A 24,800-nucleotide genomic window follows, 5' to 3' on the forward strand; every position below is an offset into this window, starting at 1 on the left:
GAAATTTCCAAAACACTGCTGTGTTTGTAGCAGCTTCTCTTTCTAAAATTGCAGTAAAACCAGCTGAAAATATTTAATGTTGTATAACTTATCATATTAAAATAGGAAATGCAGTCATGTCTGACATTGTGCTTGAAATTTTTAACAAGAAACAGATAATTTTATGGTGCAGTAGTTTTAAAGGCTGCCTTTTTTGTTTCGATTTTGCTTTGCCATTGCAGAAACCTATAGGCGTTGAGGGAAGAGGGAGGAGACATGGGTATCTATGAATATATAGACACATTTACATTGTTGAGCAAAAGTTCTATTATGTGATGCTTACCTGCACTGTGGTTTTAAAATATAGGCTGAAACATTACAAATATTTTCAAATTTGTTCAAATAAATGTCCATGTTCTTCTGATTTGATTGCTAATTTTGTTTTTCATGTTACGATCATGATACACAACAATCCACATTGTGATATAACATCGTTTCTGGACTTGGGACATAATTCATCTTTGTGAGTACTTTATGATTATGTTTATTGCCAGTTTTGTTATATAGTAAGAGAACTATATAGTGGATCATGAAAATACATGGATGAAGTTAATTGTACGTGAAAATTACATCTATTTACAGATTAATTTTATGTGAAGACAAGAAATTATATTTGCTGATCACATCGGAGTAATTTGAAACTGCTAGTGTATTTGTTTTGAAGTTATATCATAGCTGAAGGGCATATATGACCAATTATGACATCTATACAGTATAACAGAGTGTACAAGATATGCTTAAGTATGTAAAATAAGTACTATAGAATTGCAAAATTTACTTTGTATACATCAGTTTGAAGTCCAACACTAAAATATCCTGAAGTACGTTAGTGCTAGACTTTCATGATGACCTTAGAAGCAAAGCCGAAAGATGTACGTTTCTATTTTGCCTTGCTACTTATTCAAGCACGTTACTTGAACTTAAATTTGTCCTAATGAGGAGAACAGTTGCTGTTGGCTAGTAAAAGAGCATAAGGAGAAATACCAACAAACTGACATTTGGGAGAATCAACTGGTTTTCTGTTTGCAACTCACTGAGGTACTTGGGTCACAAATACTTTCCTGAAGTATTTCCCATTGCAATGCTTTCTAGCAATGTAACATATACAAAAACACATAATATATACAATGACATCTAATGTCTTCAGAACTGCAAAACTTCTGTGATGTGAGAGGTTTTTGTATATTTTAAGGAAATACAGGTAGATAGCAATGCATGTTTCTAAAATGGATATTATATAGATTATATTTCTTTATGTACTCAGTGTGTATTCTAATGTAGACACAAAGCAGCTACAGAATGCAGATGGTTGATTTCCTATGGATTTAATGACTATGATAGTAGCATTGTGGTTACTTATCTGGATACTTAATCTTCAAATGCAATTGAATAAATTTAAAGTGAAAAGCCAGTAAAAGTAAATCTTAAAAATCTGGTTCAGGAATGCAATTTAGAGAGAAAATTTGGCTAACCTTACTTAGGCCTACATCTGACTCCAGACCTACAGCCAAGAGTTGACTGCTAACTGCCCTCTGAAATACCTAGCAACTTATTCATTTTTATTCAAAATGATTAGTAACCAGCATCTTCTGAAAAATAACTGGGGGGCAGGCAAAAAATGCTGGCCTTGCCCCAGTGTGTGAATGAATTGGGAAGAGAATATTGTGTAACTTCAGCTTTTGATTTAAGTTGAATTGTTATTGAAATGTTTATGGTGAAATGGGATCCAGAATATCATATTTCCCACTTTCTATTTACAGTAAAACCACAAATAGTAATTTTATGATCTGATTTTTAAGATGAATCCATCTGACTTTAAATAAAATATATTGTCTATGAAGAAATACTCCAAAGATATTTGGCATTACGCTAAGCAAATCAAAGTGCTTTACTTAGTCAGAATGAAAATGCGCCCATTGTGGCTTTGCACGACTTGTGCCCACTGGTCTATAACGCAGGACTGATCTATGCAGATCGGGAAGGTTCTGGAGATTCAAATCCTGATCTATGCTGATTTAGCTGTTTTGAATTACTACTGTAATTGGCCTTAGCACATCTAAGAAGAGATTTAAAAGTTCCCGCTTTTGCTTATAACATCTAGCAGGAATGCACATTTGTAAACATTGGGCAAGGACAGGATTGGACTTGGTTCTGATGGTCCTTTATTGTTGAATGGCATGTTGATGCTTTTGCAAACAGTGGCCAATTGTATGGCTACCTTCACCTATCAGTTGAAGCCAGCAGGTGTCACTGATTTTGGGCAGCAACAGACGATTGGAGAATATAATGAGGACAGTAGAAGTTTGAACTTTTGAAATAAATTATTGTTAGTCCAAGAGCGAAGGGATATGTAAATATGTGCAAGAAGGGAGGAAAAAGTGCTTGGAAGAAGATGCGGCTGTAATAAGTGAGTTGATTCATGTTTGTGAGTTGTATTGACTCTTTCATACCCTGAGTACTATTTTCTAAAATTCTAAAATCACAGTGCAAAATGCTTATGGACAATAATGACCTGAACTGTTTGTAGTATATCGATCTTGCTTGAAAGCACATTTTATCTTGCTTTAGCTATGATAGTCAGCCTATCAAGAGTCAGTCTAATTTTTTCCCCACTGTGCCCTTTCTTTGTTATTTGTTATGGAATATTGTGGTTGGCTGACTCTGAATGTTCAAATACTTCAGCAATTATTTTTGTGCTTATGTCAGGTTTACCACATAAAAGAACAGTTTCTCCTGAAAGTTAATGCTATCATTTCAAGCAGAAGTAATTGTTGATGCTGTTCTTTATCTCAAAGATTATGTCATTAATTCTCTGTTAGCAATAAAAAAAATCCTGAACTTAATTGCTGTTGACACAGACTGCATAACTTAATTTTCTTTAATGATGTAGACAGAAAATATTCCAATACACTACCAAGAAAAATCTATCCTCTCTGGCCTTTTCTTATCCTGCTATTTTGATGACTGCAGTTAGTTGTTTGATGTTTATGGTACTGGTTCTTCACAAATATATCTAAGTTGGTGGAAAATATGCTCCTGTTGAACAATATAATCAATTACAATTTAAACAATATAATCTTTCTAATACAATGTGCATTTCAATTCCATAATCATCTTAAACAAATGTATTAATATAAATGTTGTGCAGTCAGTTGAATCAAATGCTTCTTTTAAAGCTAATTCACATCAAAAATGAAAAATGAAATTACACAGTATTTTAATAACTTATTTCTGGTATCTGAAGGAGGAAGTGAATGCCAGTAGGATATTCAAACTTAATATGATTATTATTTGAAATGAAATGAATGTAAATAAAATCAGCAGACCTCAAACTTGAAGAGAGTGATGCAGTTTAAAACAAAGGTCTGAATTGAAAACGTATGGGGCGAATTAGGTATCATTTCCATAACCTGGGTTTGAATCTCATCCAGACTCGATGACAAAAATCTCTTGCATCTGCTAGCTGTACGTATGACAAGTTTGCACATTTTTGACGAGCTCTTGAGGTACAGGCTTGCTGTGCAGACCATGAAAAATTGCCTTTGATCCGTGGTGGCCATTATTTTACTCAGGGTCTAAGTCTTCAGATCTGGGGATAATTTTATGAAGCTGGATAATTAAATGAGGTTAAAGAATAAGTCAGGATGATGTGTTGGAAAATGATTCATTGAAAAACGCTGAAACCATTCACCTTTTAACGGATTTGGAAATGTTGATTCTGGTACTGATGGGCATAATGGAAACAAAGAAATATTTCAATCTCCCCCTTTAACATAACAATCGAGTTACATGTATAACCATTTCCTAAGATCTACCAACTATGTCCAGATGTGGACTCTGACCAAATAGTTGCTACAGAGCAGGCTGTTTCTTTATCAGCTATGCCCAATAACAGACCTGTTGCTCTGCATGTATTTGTAGCTCTTTTTACATTGAACTCATTTATCAAACATTTCTGGTGTTAAAGTTATTTTTCCTCATACTTTTCCTCCTTAGCAAAGACAAGGAACAGTTTTTAAAGATTTAGGAGTCCCATTGTACAATAAAATATCTATATTAAAAGTATGGTTAAATGGTGTGCATTTTTAAAATATTCCACAAAACTGTAAGATCAGCTATAGTTGCATTTTCAGTATAAATTCTGCAAAGGCATTCCTCGTCTGATTTGTTGAGATTAATTTTGATTTTAGTTATTTATATGTTATTTAGTTCTATAATGTATTTTAATATACAGATGTTTCTTGAGGTTCTCTACTCTGTCAGAATTTCCATTTCCTGCTTTAAGTTGTCAGGCTGGAAGTTGAGCCATAATTTGCCTCCCAGTTTGAAATATTAGGCCCTCCTCCTGAGTACTGCCACTGACATATTATCAACAAAGTAAGTTATTGCAAATGTTATTGGCATAGCTGTTCTCCTGGCCTGCCAAGTTGTTAATTCTTTTATTCTCTTTCTTCATGAGAGATAAATATTGCTGTAAATTAATTTATCTCGGTGTCTGTAGGGCCTACTAATGTGCTTTAGTTTCAATATAGTCAATCGCTCCCTTGGTGAAGCTATGTCGCAGTAATCTTGTGATTTGGAGACGATCAGCAGTTTCAGTTCACATTGAACCCATTACAAAACGTGTTGCAGACCACCGTCTCCTGAGTTTTCTTTTAAAGATTGCCAAACACAAAATCTGCTATTAAGCTATGCAATTGGGCAGTGTTTTTAAGTTTTTTTTGTAAAATTAGCTTAGATAAATATCCTTTCTTATATTTAAAGAGTCGATGCTTAGTAATAATTGGTTAATACAGTTGTAAATGTGTTTAGACTAAATTAGATTAGATTCCCTACAGTGTGGAAACAGGCACTTCGGCCCAACAAGTCCACACTAACCCTCCGCCGAGTAACCCACCCAGACTCATTTCCCTACATTTACCCCAACTAAGGCACCTAACTCTATGGGCAATTTAGCATAACCAATTCACCTGACTTGTACATCGTTTGGAATGTGAGAGGAAACTAGAGCACCCGGAGGAAACCCACGCAGACGTGGGGAGAATGTGCAAACTCCACACAGATAGTTGCCCAAGGCCGGAATTGAACCCAGGTCCCAAATACTGTGAGACAGCAGTGCTAACCACTGAGCCACTGTGCCGGCCATAATAAAAATTTTAAAATCGCAATAAAAAATTAAGTCACAGGTCCAGAACTTTCAGTCTCTAGGTCATCAGAGATTGGAGGTATTCTGCTGATGGCATCTAGCAGAAGTCCTGATGCGTTGACCTCAATGAGAATTCTCTGGGAAATTTGAAATTGGACACTTGTGACAAATCTCCTGCTCCCTGGGGCTCTCCAAAATGGACAGGTATGTGATACATAACGGAACACTCCCTGGGAAATACTAGAGAGGTGAAAATCAAACTAATTACATTTTGGAGGGTCAGTTCCGTAGTTTATTAAATCATTTATCACTGACTCTCCAACAATTACACAACACCAGGTTAGAGTCGAACAGGTTTAATTGGAAGCACTAGCTTTTGGAGGGCTGCTCCTTCATCAGGTGGTTATGGTTGTAAGACACAGAATTTATAGTGCTTCCAATTAAACTTGTTGACTATAACCTGGTATTGTGTGATTTTTAACTTTGTACACCCCAGTCCAACACTGGCATCTCCAAATCATGACTCTCCAATAATTGACTTTCCTGCTGACCTTTGACTCATCCTTCCCCTACGCTCCAACCGGCAACCCAACCTGAGCCAATTTTATTTTAATACCACTTGCATTTATTTAGTACCTTTTAAAGAGGTGAATATTTGAAGATTCTTGAGAAACCTAATCTAACAAATGACACCAGACCAAAGAAGAAGATATTCAGAGGGGTAAACAGACGTTTGGCCTGAGGTGGGTTTCATTGAAGATCTTGAATGATGTTCAGAGATTTTGGAGGGAATTCCAGTGAGTGTCTCCGAGCAAAATAAAGGGGAGGTACAGTAGGTGTGGTTGAAAAATAGACATTTTAAGAGGTGGCTTTGAATATTTGGAGCAGGATACACAGATGGGAGAATAACGGCATTTAAATGCAAGGCTGGCACTAAATTTGGGATACTGGTAGGATTGGGAGACAATATGGATTGGAGGGCCAAGGCTGACAAGACTGATGAGATATCAGCAGCAAAATTCTGGCTTAATTGAAATTTCCAGAGGGCAAAGGATAAAAGGTCAGTGAGGAAAGCATTGCAATAATTGGGTATGACAGAGTAACAGCTGAGGTTGGAGTCCAAAGCTATAAAAGGTGGAACTTGACTGCCCTTTTATTAGCGACAATATGGATTTGGATACTCTCCTCTGGAAATCAGATGGGAAATACTTCAGTTCAACCTGAGAAAGTGCTTTATTAAATAAAAAACAACACGCACACACACACGCACACAATCAGTGGCAATGTTTGTGGTCAGGATTGATTGGAGTTAAGGTGGAGGAAACTGTGGCAGATTCATGATTCCGGTGAGGAAACTGTTAAACACTGTGGAAAGACACAGCAGGTCATTTGTGGTGAGAAATGGGGTTAACATTACAGCTGAGTAATTTCTCATCAGAAATAATTCGAGAATTTGGATATCTTTTTGGTTTTGTTTCAGATTTCCAGTGATTGCTGTATTTTGATATGTTCAGTGTACAAAAGAGGGAGTTTGTGTCTCATTGTTGGATTTCTATAGATGAGCTTCTGAATCTACAGGATAAGGATAAGGCAGTGGAGTCATTTAAATTGAAATCATTGAAGAATTGGTCTTGTGCCAAATAATTGATAGTTTTGTAAGATGCTTGATCACGGGGATAGATTGCTTGGTTAACGGATGAAAGTTGAAATGTAGACAGAAACGTTTGTTGGTAGATCTGAAAGTATCTGAAAATAAGTGATAGGTGGGGGTTGATGCTGGAACCTCTCTTTATGATTTTATAAAGACTTGGGTAGTGGAATATTATTCAAGGTATCTTTTAACTTTGCAGATTACTCCAATTTGATTGTGGTGATCTATGTCTGATAGCCCAGAGGGACCTGGATAGACTAAGGATTAGTAGGAGAAAGTGAGGGCTGCAGATGCTGGAGGTCAACTCAACATTTCGGACATATGCCCTTCATCAGGAATGATGAAGGAGTTATGCCCAAAACATCAATTCTCCTGCTGCTCAGATACTGCCTGACCTGCTGTGCTTTTCCAGCGCCACACTAAGGATAATTATCAGAAAATGAACTGAAAAGTGAATATGGGTAATGTTGAAATTAGGGTATTTAGGTGAGGTTAGAATTTAATAGGAAAGTGATTTGGATATGAGGAGGACTAAGCTGGCTGAGTTAGGAGGTCAAGGTCTTCTGTCGGGTGCAGGGTGGAAACTAGGGGACACATTATTAATTCAAAGGAATCAGTTTAGAAAATAGGAGTTTGGAACAGAGTGGTGGTACAATAGATAAGAAACAGGATAATTTTATTTTGGTTCTAGAATTATGTTAAAGGATGTAATGGAAAGTTTGGGAGGTGAAATTGAAAGGGCCATGTGTGAGTTGGATTAAGTAATGAAGCTTTCATCTTATACTCTTTGCTATGTGTATCTTCAATCTCCAAGAACAATCATGATGAATGATAAATGATATTGCCTTTAATTGCAAGGAAATATGACATGAATAATGTAGTAATGAGTCATGCAAATTTCCTCAGTCCAGAGCAGAGTGGTTTTATTTTCAGTAGGATTTAGTTCCCCTCAGTTTAATTGGTGAATTCTAAAATGGTGTATAATGTTTACAAAGGATTGCATCAAACAGAAGAATAGATGCTGCCACACTGACAATTGTTTGTAAATATTAATTATGTTTAGTTAATTGACTTTGTTATTCATCAGATTATTAACATTCTACAATCTTATTTCAAATGCTTTCTTTTTGAAGATTGATTGTTTACCTAATGAAAGCTTGCAAACTGAAATTTCTTGGATTTTATCCACTAATTATAGGAGGCATAGAACTCAATTTATAGCAGCATTGATGTCAATAGTTGAGTGGACACTTCAAATTGTGCAAGTAGGTATTTTGATTGAAGGCTTAAAATAGTCTGCAGTTTCATAGATGAGGTTTGCGAGCATAAAGCAATTGCCATTTCCAACACACTAGCTCTTGGAAAGTTATCCCAAGGGTTTGTTTTTCTCTTGTTTGCTCATATCTTTCCTTTCCTGACATAAAATTCAGGTACTGTACTTTAACATATTCAGATATTTGGTTGGCAGGGATGTTTATGTTCTGTTGTTTTAATTTTTATTATGTAAATGCCATATAATTCTAGCAAATTCTAATATTGTTGTGATTGTCAAGAAAAGAAAACCTCAAATCAAATAATTCTTCCATTTGTCAACTATTTGTAAAAGGTATGCAGGAAAGCTTTGGTTGATGGCTGTACCATGATTTATTTCTTTTGTCATAACTTCAAAACCTCAGAATGGGATGAATTGTGGTAGTATTCCAAGTCACTCAACTTAAATATTGTTAAAAAGAGAGACCTGTCGCATGCAGAGTCAACTCGTCACTGAGTCAACACGATTTTTCTCTTGTGGTTAACTTATTTGTTTGAAATTTCACATTTTTGTATTAGCCCTGATGAGAGCAAGTTGAAAAGTTCCAGCAATATTCAAATTCTATGCTTTCAAGTGATTGTCCTTTATTTAACTTTATAAAACAAAATTAATACTATTAGTTGCCCTCAGGTACCTGTTTGTTGTGTGATTTCCTATCCTCACCCTTACCCTGCCAGCCCAGGTATCGTTGATGTTTACCTGATAAAAGATCAGAATAATCTTGAACAATACCTAGAATTAGGTGAATCACTATCCTATCTGGATTAGTGGTGCTGGAAAAGCACAGCAGTTCAGGCAGCATCCAAGGGGCAGTAAAATCGACATTTTGGGCAAAAGCCCTTCATTCCTGATGAAGGGCTTTTGCCCAAAATGTCGATTTTACTGCTCCTCGGATGCTGCCTGAACTGCTGTGCTTTTCCAGCACCACTAATCCAGAGTCTGGTTTCCAGCATCTGCAGTCTTTGTTTTACCTCACTATCCTATCTACCTGCAACTCCACTTTCAAGGAGCTATGACCCTGCACTCCAAGGTCTCTTTGTTCACCAACACTCCCCAGGACCTTACCGTTAAGTGTATAAGTCCTGCTAAGATTTGCTTTCCCAAAATGCAGACCTCGCATTGATCTAAATTAAACTCCATCTGCCACTTCTCAGTCCATTGGCCCATCTGGTCAAGATCCCATTGTAATCTGAGATAACCTTCTTTGCTGTCCACTACACCTCCAATTGTCACTAACTATACCTCTTATGATCACATCCAAATTATTTATATAAATGACATAAGATCTTGTTTTAGATATCGAGGTGTTGCAAACATTACCAGACTTTACCATTTTGTTTCCATCCATTTTATTGGAGTGTGGCACTTAACCCCACCCCATGCAGCACTGAAGAGGTGAAAATAACCTGGGGAGCAATATTTAGCCAGGCTGCAGGGATCTAATCATGTAGCCATCTCGGCCAACCAAGACCCTGTTGGCAAATTGGAGTTTCACCTTTTCCTTCTCTGACATCGCCACAAAACACCTTCAACTGAGTTTTGGAATGCCAATACACATCCAGGAGCTCAGTGACCTTGTAAAGATGGTATGGGTGAAAGGGGTGCCTGTGTCCCAGCTTTGTTGATTAAGTACCGAATTGTTCTGGAAATGAAATGAGAATTGGTGGAGGCAGAGTCAGACATGAGCAACACCAATTATTGCTGTGGGTTTGGTAAGATACCATCACCAGGCCATATGGTGCAAAACTCTCAAAAACTAGATACAACTTGGACTTAGCCAAAACAAAATTGAGCCCAATGTGCATTTTTGTTTAGATTAACTGACAACGTTAATGTGCTGACTGATCCTGAATGCAGAAATTTGGTACGTCATTTTCTATTGTGTACTGATGTCATTTTAAGGTTTAACTGGACTCAGTCCAGCTCTTGCCTTCAGTGACATTTCTATCTCGTGGCTTAGTTGATTATATCAACAACCACTGCCAGGACATAAAATATAAAGCATTGATTGATTCAATTAGATTGAACAAACAAAGAATGTTTAGTTATCTTCTTTAAAGTTTGCCCAGTAATAACATGTTTCCTTAAACTTTGGAGAAATCAAATATCTCAGTGCTAACGCAGGAATTGGAAATTATATGCCAGATCTTCTCAAATTTTAACAGATCAGTTAGTCTCTATAAAGTAGTCATGCTAATTGAGGTGTGAGAACTCTGGTAGAACTAAAGACTGGAAGATTAAAAATAGACCTATTACTAAAATGGGTAAAATCAAGGGGAGGATGAAAAAAGAATCAACAGAAACACTAATTAAATGGTCGTTAGTTTTAATGATAAGGAAACTGTTCAATGGAAAGCTGTTTGCCTCATTTGAAATGGTGCAGAGAAGAATAGTGGAGTAATGAGTATGGAAACAGTTGGGGGAATGAATTGTAGATACCCAGAAATATCCTTTTTTTTTCTGCATGTGCTACATGACCAATGTATATCCAGGATTTTGTATTTTTGCTTCCAATATCTCAGCGCTATGTGCTGTGAAACTTACAAGTGGGTATTAACCTCATTTTTTGTAGTGTAATTACTGCAGCATTATGAGGAATCATTTGCAGTAGATTACACAGGATCTATATATAGTACATTTAGGTTGTACAGCTATTAGAGATGGCATGCAACTGTTAACATGTTGAAGCTTCCATTTAATCTGTATCTAAGGTTAAAGACTAGCTGTGTCTCAGCACTGAGTGCATGTGAACAAATATTCAAATCTGTTTTGCGAGTTATAATTTTTTAAAAAGATGATTGTTGTGTAGTTAATGTCAACTATAAGGAGGTTATGGTAATGGAGATGGGAATTTTAGTTATATTTTGCAGATGTTTAAGTTGGAAGAAGAGTTGAGCTGGAATTTAACTGGTAGCTGCTCCTCCTGAAGTTCAAATTTTCTCCATTTGAAAATGTTAGTCTACTTTATTGTCTCTCAAAGCCATTGCTGAATAGGAATAGATAAAATGAACTCTGCTTTTAGATTTGGTGTCAAGAATCCCACTATACCTCTTCATTCTGATTCTTTAAAAATTATTGGGAAATATAACTATTAAAATATTTAAATTGTCTTTCTTGGTACATGTAGTCTATAAGTGTAATACTTGTTCAATAAATGATGAGCTAAACCTCAGATGATAATTTTTTTTCTATCATAAAGCAGCATGATCTGGAATCGACTGAACAGAGAGTTACATTAGGCTTGATGTTTTGTAAAATGACAGGATTGATTAATGAATTGGAGTAAAGACAGTCCAGTAGCAATTACTACAATGTGGTTGAATTTTGCATCCAGTTTGAAAGGAGGGAGACTGTGTGTCTAAGATTACTATTTCAAATTTTAATTATGTGGGCTGAGCTATCGGACGTTAACTGGGATTCTAGGTTGGGGATAAATCAATAGAAACACAGTTATGGGGATATTTTACAAAACTCCAGAATAAATATGTTTCTAGAATAATGAAGAATTTTAAAAAGAGAAGTAATCATCTGAAGCTAGGGTGGCATGGTGGGTTAGTGGTTAGCACCGCTGCCTTACAGCAGCAGGGATCTGTGTTCAATTCCACTATTGGACAATTGTCTATGTGGAGTTTGCACATTCTCCCCATGTCTGTGTGGGTTTCCTTCGGGTGCTCTAGTTTCCTCCCACAATCCAAAGATGTGCAGGTTAGGTGGATTAAGCCATGCTAAATTGCCTGTCGCATCCAAGGATGTGCATGCTAGGTGGGTTAGCCATGGTAAATATAGGGCTACAGGGATAGAGTAGGGGTTGGGTTTGGGTGGGATGTTCCTCAGAGGGTTGGTATGGACTTGGTGGGCCAAATGGCCTGCTTCCACACTTGAAGGGATTCTATGATTCTATCAAGTTAAGGAAAGCTTTAAAGTTGAGGGCGAAACAGGTATAACCGTACAAAGGTGAAGTCAAGCCAGATGATTGATTAGAGTATAAAGGATGGCAGATAATATACAAAATGGTTAATCAGGAGAAAGAAATTAGAATATGAGAGGAAGCTGGGAGTGTAAAACAGGAAGAGTTCCTAAAATGAAGAGTCAGTGAAGTGAGAACATGGAGTTAATAGGCGATAAGGAAGTAACAGATAAGATTATCAAGTTTGTTGCTTCTATCTTCACAATACAGGAGTCAAAAAAAGTCTACTCATAGCTGTCAATCAGGAGGCGGAAGGGAAAGTGGGATTTGGTAAAATTATAATCACAAGAAACGTAATAGCCAGCAAAACTGTGGGCTGACAAGTCTCCAGATCCAGATAGCCTTCATCCCAGAGCCTTCAAAATGTTGACTAATGCGATAGTAGATGTATTGTAGTTAACTTTCCAAAAATTACCAAGATTCAGGCACAATTTCATCAGACTAGCAAATATAGCTCACCTATTTAAGATGTGAGGGAGGCAAAAAAAAAGGACAACTACTTAACTTGATGTCTACTGTGAGGAAGATATTAGAATTGATTACTAAAGATGTTGTACCTGTGCACTTGGAAAAACACAACATAATACAGAAGGATCTGTGTCGTTTTATGAAGGAGATGTCCTGTTTGACCAGTTTGGTGGGCTTCTTTAAAGAAGCAACTTAAGTGATGGAAAAGGGGAACGGGTAGATATCCTGATATTCTTGGATTCTCAAAAGGCATTTGATGACATGCCATATCAAAGGATAATTGTGGAAAATAAAAGGTCATGGCATATGATTTATTATGGAGAAAGTGAGGACTGCAGGTGCAGGAGATCAGAGTTGAGAGTATGGTGCTGGAAAAGCACAGCAGGTCAGGCAGCATCTGAGAATCCGGTCTCCTGCTCCTTGGATGCAGCCTGGCCTGCTGGATGGTTTAATATATCCACATGGATAGTTGATTGGGTGGATGGCAGAAAATAAAGAACTTGCATGAAAGTGCTTGGCAGGATTTGAAGAGTGGAGTCCTGTGGGAGTCTGTACTGGTTTTGGGGCTTTTTCTGAATTGCAACAATGACTCAGATAAGGGCAGTCAAGGCAGAGTCATTAAATTTGCAGACAACACAGATAAGGTGGAAAATATGTTGTGAAGAAGACTAGTAGTCTTCAGAAGGACGTAGCTATGTTGACAGAAACTGGCAAATGGATATGACATGGAAAAATGTGACATTGTTCACTTTGCCAGGAAAAATTGAAAACAAATGCAGAATCCTGAGGTGCAGAGGGATTTGGGTAATCTGATGCATGGATTATGAAACATTAATGTGCATGTAACATCAAATGATCAAGAAGGCTAATGGAATGCTATTCTTTTATTATGGGAGGAATTGAACATTGAAATTAAGATGCTATGCATCAGTTTTAACAGAGCATTTGCGAGATCACATCTCAAATACCATGCAGTTTTGGTCGCCTTATTTCAAACACTGGAGGTGGTTCAGAGGAGATTTACTCGATTGGTACTGGAATGAGTAGGGTGGCTTACAAGGACAGGCTGGTTTGTTTTCACTGGAGTTGAGAAGACTGACAATTGACTGGATTGAAGTTTGTACGTTTTCTGGATGGCCTTGACAAGGCATAGACAGAAAGGATCTTTCCTCTTGTGAGTGAACCCAGAACTAGGAGGCACTGTTTTAAAATTAGTGATGATGTGGAGGTGTCGGCGTTGGACCGGAGTATGCAAAGTTACAAATCACACAACACCAGGTTATAGTTGAACAGATTTATTTGGAAGTTCCAGCTTTCAGAGCGCTGCTCCATCATCAGGTAACTAATTAATATGCTCTGGAGCAGCACTCTGAAAGCTAGTGCTTCCAAATAAACCTGTTGGACTATAACCTGGTGTTGTGTGATTGGTAATTTTAAAATTAGTGGTCACCCTTTCAGGGAAGAGATGGGGAGAGGTTTGTTTTTTTTTTAGGGCTGTGTGGAACTTTGCAACTGTTTGCCTTAGAAAGTGGAAGAAGAAAGATAATAGAATATTTTTAAGGCAGAGATTTTTCTTCAGTGAGGGAATCAAAGTTTATCAATTGTATGTAGAGATACATGTGGAATTCAAATCAACAGGCAAACTGTGATTTTATGGAATGGTGGGGAAGGGGTTCTTGACTGTCTGAATGGTCTACTCTGCTCTTATTTCACATAGTTAAAAATCACACAACACCAGGTTATAGTCCAACAGGTTTATCACCTGATGAAGGAGCGACACTCTGAAAGCTAGTGTGCTTCCAATTAACTTGTTGGACTATAACCTGGTGTTGTGTGATTTTTAACTTTGTACACCCCAGTCCAACACCAGCATCTCCAAATCATGACTTATTTCACATGTTTGTATCTGGTGTGTTAGCTTTGCTTCATCTACTACTATAAATCATGGCAACTAAAGTTGTACTCACTGATGAAATAGCTAACTCTTGAAACTGAACATTATATTCTCCTTTTTTTTAAAGTGTTTTTGACACTCATCATGCAACAGACAGCACCATTTGTTTTTAACGTGTACCTTGCCTTTAAGAAAGTTCACCTTTTCTATGGGCTCCATGTTGCAATATTGCCTGCCTTTTGTCTGTTTTGTGTCTGTGAGCTGCAATGGCAAAGCAGCTGGTTTGTTGTAATGGTCTGTGTAGTGATTGGAATGCTGTCAGTCACGTGGATAGTACAGAATGAGTTGTCTGCTTGGGGCTATTAACCTGGTCCATTCAGGCAGTCCTCGCTGACAGATATACAGAGGAGTATTTGGGGTCCTGCTCACTCCAGGAGGCAGCCCTGAGCTAGCTGGGTCAGTGTCATGTACTATGCATGTGTAAATAAATGGTGACTTGGTGATGGGATACTGGCCTTCGTGGAGTTATTTAAGTCTGCTTCCTAATGGATGAGAGTCATAGAATACCTACAGTGTAGAAACTGGCCATTTGGCCCAACAAGTCCACACCGACCCTCTGAAGAGTAACCCACCCAGAGCCATTCCCCTATCCTATTACTCTACATTTACCCCTGACTAATGCACCTAACCTACACATCCCTAAACACTATGGGCAACTTAGTATGGCCAATTCACCCAACCTGCACATTTTTGGATTGTGGGAGGAAACCAGAGCACCCGAAGGAAACCCACGCAGACGCGGGGAGAATCCAAACTCCACACAGGTAGTCACCCGAAGCTGGAATTGAACTTGGGTCCCTGGTGCTTCAAGGCAGCAGTGCTGACCACTGAGCTACTGTGCCACCCTTATGATATGTTTTCTGATTTAGATAAACCAACTCATAAAGTTAATAAATCCCTGATGAGCAATTAATTAGACCACTATCATGAATAAGATCATCTCCCTTCTCATTCCTATTGCTCAGTGAATGGTTCGATAAATGTCCTGAAACCTGAGAATGGCACTTTGTTTGAATGGTAGAACAGAGGCAACAGTGTGTATTCTTCAGTTGGATTCTGCTGTAAGGTCTGTTCAGAATAAGTTATGGCTTTGAGGGACTACCCACATGACTGTCATTGATTTTATTTTCCACAATGGTATTATGTACATAATGTCGAATGGGAAAATTAAAAGCTGCAACAGTTAATCAAGTTCTCAGCAGGTAGGCTCAATAACATTGTTGAACATCTGTGTGTGACATCTACTTAAACAGACAAAAATAAACAGTTGTTTATTGTTGCTGGAGGAGTATAATCTCAAGATCAAGATTGCGTCAGCATTTTAGGTCTCCCTCTAGAGTCATCCTCTTTTAAGGAAAATTCTTGACTTTGCTTAACTCCTTCACAATCTACTTCAGTTGAAGTTCAGGTCATTTTGGTTGAGAAGCTAGTTTCTATATGCCAGTCCAATTCACAAGGGCACCTCATCGCATCTGGTGATGTACTTCAATTTGTGCATATGAACTTACAGATATTGCTGACTGAGGAATAACAAATATTACATTGGCAAAATAAAATACATTCAATGTTATTGTCAAAATGAGGTTGTGTAGTGTAAGATAAGGTTTTATGTTAATGAATTCATGGGCTGTGAGAGTCACTGGCTGGGCCAGCATTTATTGCCCATTCCTATTGCCCTTGTGAAGGCGGTAGTGAGCTGCTGCCTTAAACTGCTGTTGTTCATATACCCTCACCCTATTTAACTTGGCAAAAAAATAATGTCATGCTCTGGTGTTCACTTTGTCAAAGTTGCTTTCTGACATGTATAAAGAGTTGTACATTATCAGTTTGTTAACTCTGTTGTTGAGCAGCTTTGTAACAAAACTAAATTTTGGAACAAAAAAACTTCTCTCTATTCTCTGCAGGGCTTTAATTCGGTAATGTATTATGTTGAAGTTGTCAAAAATTGATGTTGTTGTCTCAGTACTGTCTCTGAATAAAGCATCAAACCATGTTAAATATTACAACTTACTCACTAAAATGAGAATGAGAGGATGGGATTGGGGATGAGGCATTTTCTAATGTACCAAGATAGCAAGAAGTACAACTTGTGAAACAGACTGAATTTCTAAGGGTTCTTGGGAGCTTTACAGAATACCCCTCTTCTGTGTGAGGCCTGAGATTAATTTGTGTGTCCACCCAATGACTCTGATGTCATCAGACTGGGGGGAAGCTAATGCAACTTAGTGTTTCAAACAAAACCTTCTCACAAACTGGGATTCAGTGTTATCACTGTCATCTCACGAGGCATCTTTTACATTTTACTGTGCTCATGTGGTGTAACTTAATATATAGAGGCATCTTTTATTGATTTGCTTTATTTAATGTCACATGTGGTGAAAAGTCTTGTGTAGCGTCGCTGCTGTCCAGCACCATCTCGCCTCCACCAATGCCGCTGCCACCATGAGTTCACGCTGGGCTGGCCTCGCCAATGTAGCCACCATCGGTGCTGCAGGGTACTGCGGTGGGACTAAACCCACCAGCATCACCAGCTCCACCATCAGGCACTCCCAGGCCTTGTCTTTGCCCACAATACAATTACCATTGTTTCAGGGAATCCAACAACCCAGTCAACTTTAACTAAGTCAGAAAATCGTGGATTTAAGACCAACCCTTCAGGTCATTTGAATCCATTGACTGGGATTCAGTGCAGGATTGAAAGAATTACACTCTCCAGTGTTGTCTCTCAAATGATAGCATGAAGGTATCTGTCCTATCGGAGAGATGTAAAAGATCAGAAGAGCAGAGGAATTATTTTGCCTTCTTAGCCAAACTTTGTCTCCAACCAATGCCACCAAATAGGTCGATATTTCCCTCATTGTGATATATGTGGGACCTTTAGAAATTGGCAGTCTTTGGCTATACTGCAATGTCTCTGTTGACTGCACTGAAATGTCTTCACTTGACTATGAATCATGTTGCGACATCCTGAGAATATGAAAGATTGGATATACATGTAATTTATTTAATTCCTTCAGTATATGTTTGCCATCATTGTGGTTATGGAATAGAATACTATTTCTTGTTTAAGTGTCAAAGAGATATAGGTTTGCATAACATGGTCAAATTAATTGACAAGTGAAAATTAATTGACTGTGTTCCAACTATGTAATTTAGAAGATGGTTGTCTAGTATACTAATAAAAGTATACATTATATCAATTATGGAGTCATAGAATCACGCAGCATGAAATCAGACCCTTTGGTCCAACTAGTCCATGCCAACCATGTCCCCAAACTAAACTTGTCCCACTTGCCAACATTTGGTCTATATCCTTCCAAACCTTTCCTATTCATGTACTTATCCAAATGTCTTTTAAATGTTGTAACTGTGCCTGCATCCACCATTTCCTCTGGCAGTTTGTTCCATACACGAACCACTCTGTGTGTAAAAATGTTTCTCCTCATATCCTTTTTAAAACTTTCTCTACTCACCGTAAAAATATGCCGCCTAGTTTTGAACGCTATTAACCTCAATCCTAGAAGACATCCTGAGTGTAATTGTCAGCAAAGATTTACTTCTGGTTAGATTCCTGGGTTTTTACCCTTGAGGAATATTATTGAGCCAAATCAAACCTGGTTTATGCTGGATTCTTGCAGCCAGCAGAGAGCAAAGGCTTTCATTTGAATTGTGCAAATGTCAAATGAACACTTGGCTGCCGAGGAGTGATAAAGATTGCAACATCCAAAACCAATTACTGCCTGCTTTTAAAATAACTATGCATTTGACCTGAGTGCCATTTGGTGACCTGAATGGTATCTTTATCTGTTCAACAGCAAATCATGGACAAAAGGTAGAGTTGTTGACCCTTTTTGTGCATTGATTGCTTTAAGATCTGAAACATTTTAACTAAGTGAAATTGTGCTTGTTTCAATTTTGATCTCAACATTGAGAAATTGCTTTGCGCGTTTTGTGTTAGTTCAGTTGGAAGCAACGTACAAAAATAAAATAATTAACTGATTACATTGACTCCATCTACACTTCTCGATGCCTTAGAGAGACAGCCAACATCATCAAAGACCCGTCCAACCCTGGTTATAACATCTGCCAACCTCTTCCGTCAGGCAGAAGATACAGAAGCTTAAACACATGCATCAACATGTTCAAGAACAGCTTCTTCCTTGCTGTTATTAGACTTCTGAATGGACCTCTCAAGTTTTGAATCTACTGTTGACCTTGCTTTTTGTGCACCTTCTTTCCAGCCGTAACTTTCTATTCCTTGCTTTGGTCAATCACCCTGTGATCTTTGTATGGTATGATCAGCAAACAAACAAAACTTTCCAATCTACTCGGGTATAATCTGAAAACAATAAATCAAATCAAATCAAGTATATGTTTGACATTTTTGATATTCTAATTTGAATTGTAATGTTGAGTTTTCACAAGACTGCTGACGACTGCCTGCTGACACTTCTAGTGATCAAGGAATGTATATTACCAAGAACTCCACCTGTTCAGAGGTTAAGGTAATATATTGTGGTTTAATGTCAGCAGAATGTGTTTATTGTTGCCATTTTATTGCCCATTAAACTGAGGGAGAAATTGTGCACTAGTCAGCACAAGTTTGCTAACTCTGACTGAGATTTGTTTATCCCTCCTATCGTTCACATTGCACAGGTGGTAAAGGTTAAGTTCTCGAATGAGAAACTACTGAGAGTAATTGAATTTATCTGCCAGCAATGATGATGCTTAAATGTGTAGTCCGGTAAATGTTAACTGTATTTAGAGCTACTTATAGCATTGTCAAGATGTGTATACTTCAATGGACTGCATGAGATATCTTTAAATGCCATGGTGACATTTTACAGGCAACCTTTTTTTAGACTGGCTGTCTGTGTTGTCTCAACAAACACCTGAAGAAATTCTTCTTTTTTGTACCTTTTGAAAGCTCAGATTATTAATCATTTGCCTTGGTCACTGTATTCATTGATATGACAATCATTGCGTTTTCAAATTAAATTGGTATATGTGAAGCACTTCTGCATCTTGCTAAGGGCTCTGAGAGCATATGTCTAAAAGCATATCATTGTTTTTTCTCGTGAATAAATATCAAATTTGAAGTCATTGGAGTTGCATGAATTGAGAAACTATAGTTGTGCGACATTGCAAATAAGATATTCTATTTCTGAGAGAAGAAAGTGCTATTTTGAAATTGGGCTGCATTTGGAAGCAGGTCTGTGTTTGTTAGTTGACAGAATATAAATCTTAATCAGTACATTCTTAGAATCAGTCAATTTGAGGTGGACCCAGATGAGCGTGTGAGATCTCATCAATCATCACTTTTCTTTTAACCAGTATAGATCTGGATGACCACCACATTGTTCATTTCTGTTTGTTTGTTTTTGTTGGATTTTCAGAAATGAGAGTCAATTATTTTTCTTGACGATACTCATCTGTCTACTCATCCTCTGATTTGCCTTGGGATCTTGCTTCTAATCATGCCTTTTACAGATCATTCTTGGCAGGCTATTCTTTATCTTCTTTCTAGAAGTCGAGGCAACATCAGTCTTCTCCACGGCTATTTTCAACTTGATGTAATTTATGACATCATTTTTCTCACTTGCAGTTTTTGTAAAGGTATTGATCCTTTCATGTGTCTGTCTTTACTTCATTGTCTTAACAGCAATGAAGACCCAAGACCTGAAATCTTATACTCGTCAGCTTCTTTGATTAACTGTATTTTTGCCATCAGCGAGGGCAGGAGAGTGGTAGTGGCATTGCAAAGTATGGTTGCAGCAGTGTAGTCAGTTTAGCATCAAGGGATTCAAGGCATCAGGGTGGAGGAGGAGCTTGGACCCAGGTCCATGGCTGAGCTAGAAGCGAGTGCTGTTCCAAAGGCCACCTAACTTTATTGAGATAAGATTATGATAAGATGAACTTCAATGTTTTATTTTTCTGGCTTTATAGTCTGTGTTTTGGTTTATTTTCTGTGTTTTAAGATAGCGCCAGGGAGTGGCGACACTAAACAACACTTTTCACTGTATTTGTAATAAATACATGTGACAATAAATCAAATCAAATTACATGCCTTTCACAAAGTGTAAAATTCTCCATTCCAACTGTGTTGAGTGTGATGGACTCCTGTTTGTTGATTTACTGTTGAGATTCGTTTTCCTGTTGGATCAACTTGGACAGCAGAAGCCAACAATGGGTGAACATTGCAGCATTGAGGAACAGATAGCTCCAAGGCGTTGCAGTATTGGAGCCCCACCATTAATTGCTGTGTATGGTTCTACCCAGCAATAAGGGTAGGTCTTATCACAATAGGTTGCTTTCGAATATATTAGTTACAACAGCTCGGCAGTCCCAAAAGACTGGTTCCAGGAGTAATTAGTTAGCAACAGACCCAAACTCCCATGCAAAAAATAGTTATCCAGCTGCAGTGCAGAAAAGGCAACTACACTGTACTGAGTCTATAGTTAGAACTCAATGAAAAGTCAAAAGTAGTTGGAAAGCTATGTATTGTTTGAACACTGGAATCAGTAGGTAGCTAAGTGTTGGAGCTTGAAAGCAGCCTGAACACAATTAATAGTTCACTACAAAGTAGAGTGAGGGTTAAAAGCTCACAAGCAGTAATTACCTGGTGCAATTGAGTTAAACTAATACTCAGGAAAACAACTCTGGAACAGTAATGACTTGGTGAATCTTGCCTTTTTGTGAAAAATAAACTGGATTTGTGCCTGTGAATATACACAGTTTCCAGAATCTAGGAAAAGTGTTGGCCCAGGTAATGACTGTGCAGTGCTGGAATACGGGTTGTCATTGAGGCAGTCCATGGTGGAGCCACATTAAATGGAGTTTCAAGGCCAGGCCATTAATAGTGAAGAATGGCAAGCTCCTGTGAAGGTTTAATGAGAGTTGGTGACCCATTAACATCTTGCAGTTGGTGGGGAGTACGACAGAATTGCTGAAGTATCCAAGGGATCTCTCTTGTTGACAATGGCCACTTGGGGCATTCAACAATAGTTGTTCCTCATATTAAGTTTTGGGATCATAGAATCTCTACAATGGTCATTTGGCCCATCCAGTCCACAACCCTCCAAAGAACATCCCATCCAGACCCAGGCCCCAACCCTATCTCTGTAACCCTACATTTCTCATGGCTAGTCTGCCTAACCTTTTCACAGTGGAAGGAAACCAGAGCACCTAGGGGAAATCCACACAGATGTAGGGAGAATATGCAAACACCACACAGGTATTTGCCTAAGGCTGGAATCGAACCCAGATCGCTGCCACTGTGCAGCAACAGTGCTAACCACTGAATCACCATATTACTCCAGATGTTAGAATGTAAGCCATGTCTATCTTTGTGCAGTCCGGATCATTTTTGGCCAATGTTTATGAATGTTTATTTATTTTAATACGTTTTTAAATGTGAAATAAATTTGCTTTGTTGTGATCAAAGCTGATGTCCAATCCCGGTCTGAAATATGGTTTAAATGCTTGTTTAATTTAGTGAGGTGCTGTTACACTGAAACACCAGCATGCAATGCTGCAGATCTGATCTTAACAATCAAACAAGAGTTTACGGTGCAAAAGAAATTAAATTGAAACAATAAACCAATTTGAAGGATTATGAAACAGTAAAACACAGTGGCGTGGTGGCTCAGTGGTTAGCACTGATGCCTCACAGTGCCAGTGAACTAGGTTTGATTCCACCCTCAGGTGCCTGTCTGTGTGGAGTCTGCACGTTCTCCCCCGGGTCTGTTTGGGATTCCACTGGATGCTCTGGTTTCCTCCCATAGTTCAAAGACGTGCAGGTTAGGTGGATTAATCATGGTAAATGTGTGGTTATGAGGATGGAAGAGGGTGGGTCTGGGTGGGATGTTGTTCAGAGGGTTGGTGCCGACTCCATTCTTCTCTAAATACACCAGTTTATTTAAGCTTATCATTGTCGGCCATCTGTGCAATTTCTGTACATCTGTTCCGCTAAATGATGTTTTGACCTCCAGATCTAGGAAGCCTGAGGTGTGGGCTGTGGGGCAATACAGACCCTGGCCAACAGGCAAGGATTTTGGAATGTTGTCTCTGACAACATTATCAGGATGGGAATAGGAAGATTGGTCTGATCCCAGCTGGATAGGGTGTTCTGTTGGAATTAGTTTGGAATGCTCCACAACTGGTCACTCAGTTTTGGGATGCTGGCTGAAACTGGAACACTCCATATGTTAATTTATTGCCGTATATTAAAATTGAAGATTGAATTGCACTACTCCGTGGTGACATATTCTAATGATGCACCGTACATGGTTTAGAAGTCATACAATTTGTCCACAACATTGCAATACAATGGACATTCAAATTCTCTCATTTTGTTGTCTCGTTATGAAAGATTGTAATATGATTCAATTATTAAATATGTATTTATTTTGGGGTCTGCAGGATGATTTAGGGTGGCGTGGTGGCTCAGTGGTTAGCACTGCTGTCTCACAGCGCCAGGGACCCGGGTTTGATTCCAGCCTGAGGTGACTGTCTGTGTGGAGTTTGCACATTCCCCCCGTGTCTGTGTGGGTTTCTTCCGGATGCTCCGGTTTCCTCCCACAGTCCAAAGATGTGCAGGTTATGTGAGTTTGCCATGCTAAATTGCCTGTAATGTAGGTTAGGTGCATTAGTCAGGAGTATATATAGGGCAGGGGAATAGGTCTGGGTGGGTTACTCTTCAGAGGGTCGGTGTGGATTTGTTGGGCCAAAAGGCTTGTTTCCACACTGTATGGATTCTATGATTCAAGCTTACATAATGAAAATTGGGTTTACTAAATGAATTGGTATATCTGTATTGAAACACTTGTTATTAAGTTTTTTTTCTAGTAGTTCATATAAAGCATAGATATAACATGTCATCTGAAATATGACAACAGCGATGAATAACATTTTAACATGTAAGGCAATGACTGGCATCAGAGGTGGCATAACCCTACTCCATTTCCAGACAAGCTGAAAAGAGGGTTACTCTGCCAAACTCAACCAAAATAATTTAATTGTTTGGATTTTAAATATTTGAATGCAGTTAAATTGCCATTTTGAACTTGATGCCAGTGGAAAAGTGCCATTGGGTTATTTTGTGGTGCCTGTGCTGCAAAATTCTGCCACTGTGAAGGACTGGTATTATCCGTACCATCAATTGTTACACCTGAGATTGTAGGGGTAAACTGAATCCTGTTCGTAATCCCACTCCTCCACCAGTCAAATCAAAATGTGAATTCCAAAGCAGGTTGAGAGATTGCCAGCTATCCAGGTATCAGACTGTAGTTAGTTCAACATCAGAACCAAATCTTTTAGTTTAAAAATATTCACTAGCTTATTACAAAGAAAATTTACTCAAAGATTATTAAAATGTTTTTATATATCCAAATATATATTTAACTGTGCTTATTGAAAACACACTAGGTAAAAACAATGACAGCAGATGCTGCTAACCAGATTCTAGATTAGAATGGTGCTGGAAAAGCACAGCAGTTCAGGCAGCATCCGAATGCTGCCTGAACTGCTGTGCTTTTCCAGCACCACTCTAATCTAGATTCTTGAAAACACACCCATGCGTCTGAAAGGAAATATAAAACTTTGCAGAATGTCACCTAAAAAGTACTTTGATCATGTGACAGTTACACTTGGGAGAAGAGGATTATTCATGAATTGTCCTAAATCTTGATCTGTGCCTAAGATCACCTTACCCACCCAAGCTGTTGGTGCTGGGGTTTCTTCGAGGATTAGTTGTGGCTGGCTGGATTCCCTTTTACTGGAAACAGTGAGGTAGTTTCTGCAATCTTGTTTCAGAACTCTCAACAAGTGGCGAGGACACACTCTTACAGGTTTTGAAATCTTGCAATTTGAAAGGAGTTTTAAAGACAAGAAGACAAAATGCTGCGTGCCTGTTGTGTAAGAACATGTACACTGGGTCATGTGACTTCTCTGAAAGTATTGTCAACTGGATGTCTCTATCCAACCAGCCAGTTCTTCGCAACTGTAACATTGTTGCTGCTGTAACCATTGCAAAGTGTTCTTTTCAAAATGCAGGGTGTGTGTCATGAATAATATGTCCAGTCAACTATATTATAAATTAATATTTGGGTCACATCTTAAGAACACGAATGGTCTTTGTAGCCAGTGATTAGCAACATCTGTCCTCACTGTCCTGGTGTGAGTTTGTCTGCTAGGTGATGCCGTAATATACATAGAGGATCAGGAAATTGACTTGTGTTAACTGAGACAAGTGGGAATTGAATC

General features: G+C 38.3%; 1 protein-coding gene across 1 annotated transcript in view; it reads left to right on the forward strand.

Moving 5' to 3' along the window:
- The first annotated feature begins 478 nt into the window (after window positions 1-478).
- LOC122549365 (band 4.1-like protein 3) overlaps window positions 479-24,800 on the forward strand; it is a 288,912-nt gene continuing 264,590 nt past the window's right edge. The window contains exon 1 of the mRNA XM_043689068.1: window positions 479-502. The gene's annotated coding sequence lies outside the window, so the exon portion shown is untranslated. The remainder of the gene's footprint in view (window positions 503-24,800) is intronic.

This window comes from Chiloscyllium plagiosum, chromosome 4 (genome assembly GCF_004010195.1).
Source record: "Chiloscyllium plagiosum isolate BGI_BamShark_2017 chromosome 4, ASM401019v2, whole genome shotgun sequence".
Classification (NCBI taxonomy): domain Eukaryota; kingdom Metazoa; phylum Chordata; class Chondrichthyes; order Orectolobiformes; family Hemiscylliidae; genus Chiloscyllium; species Chiloscyllium plagiosum.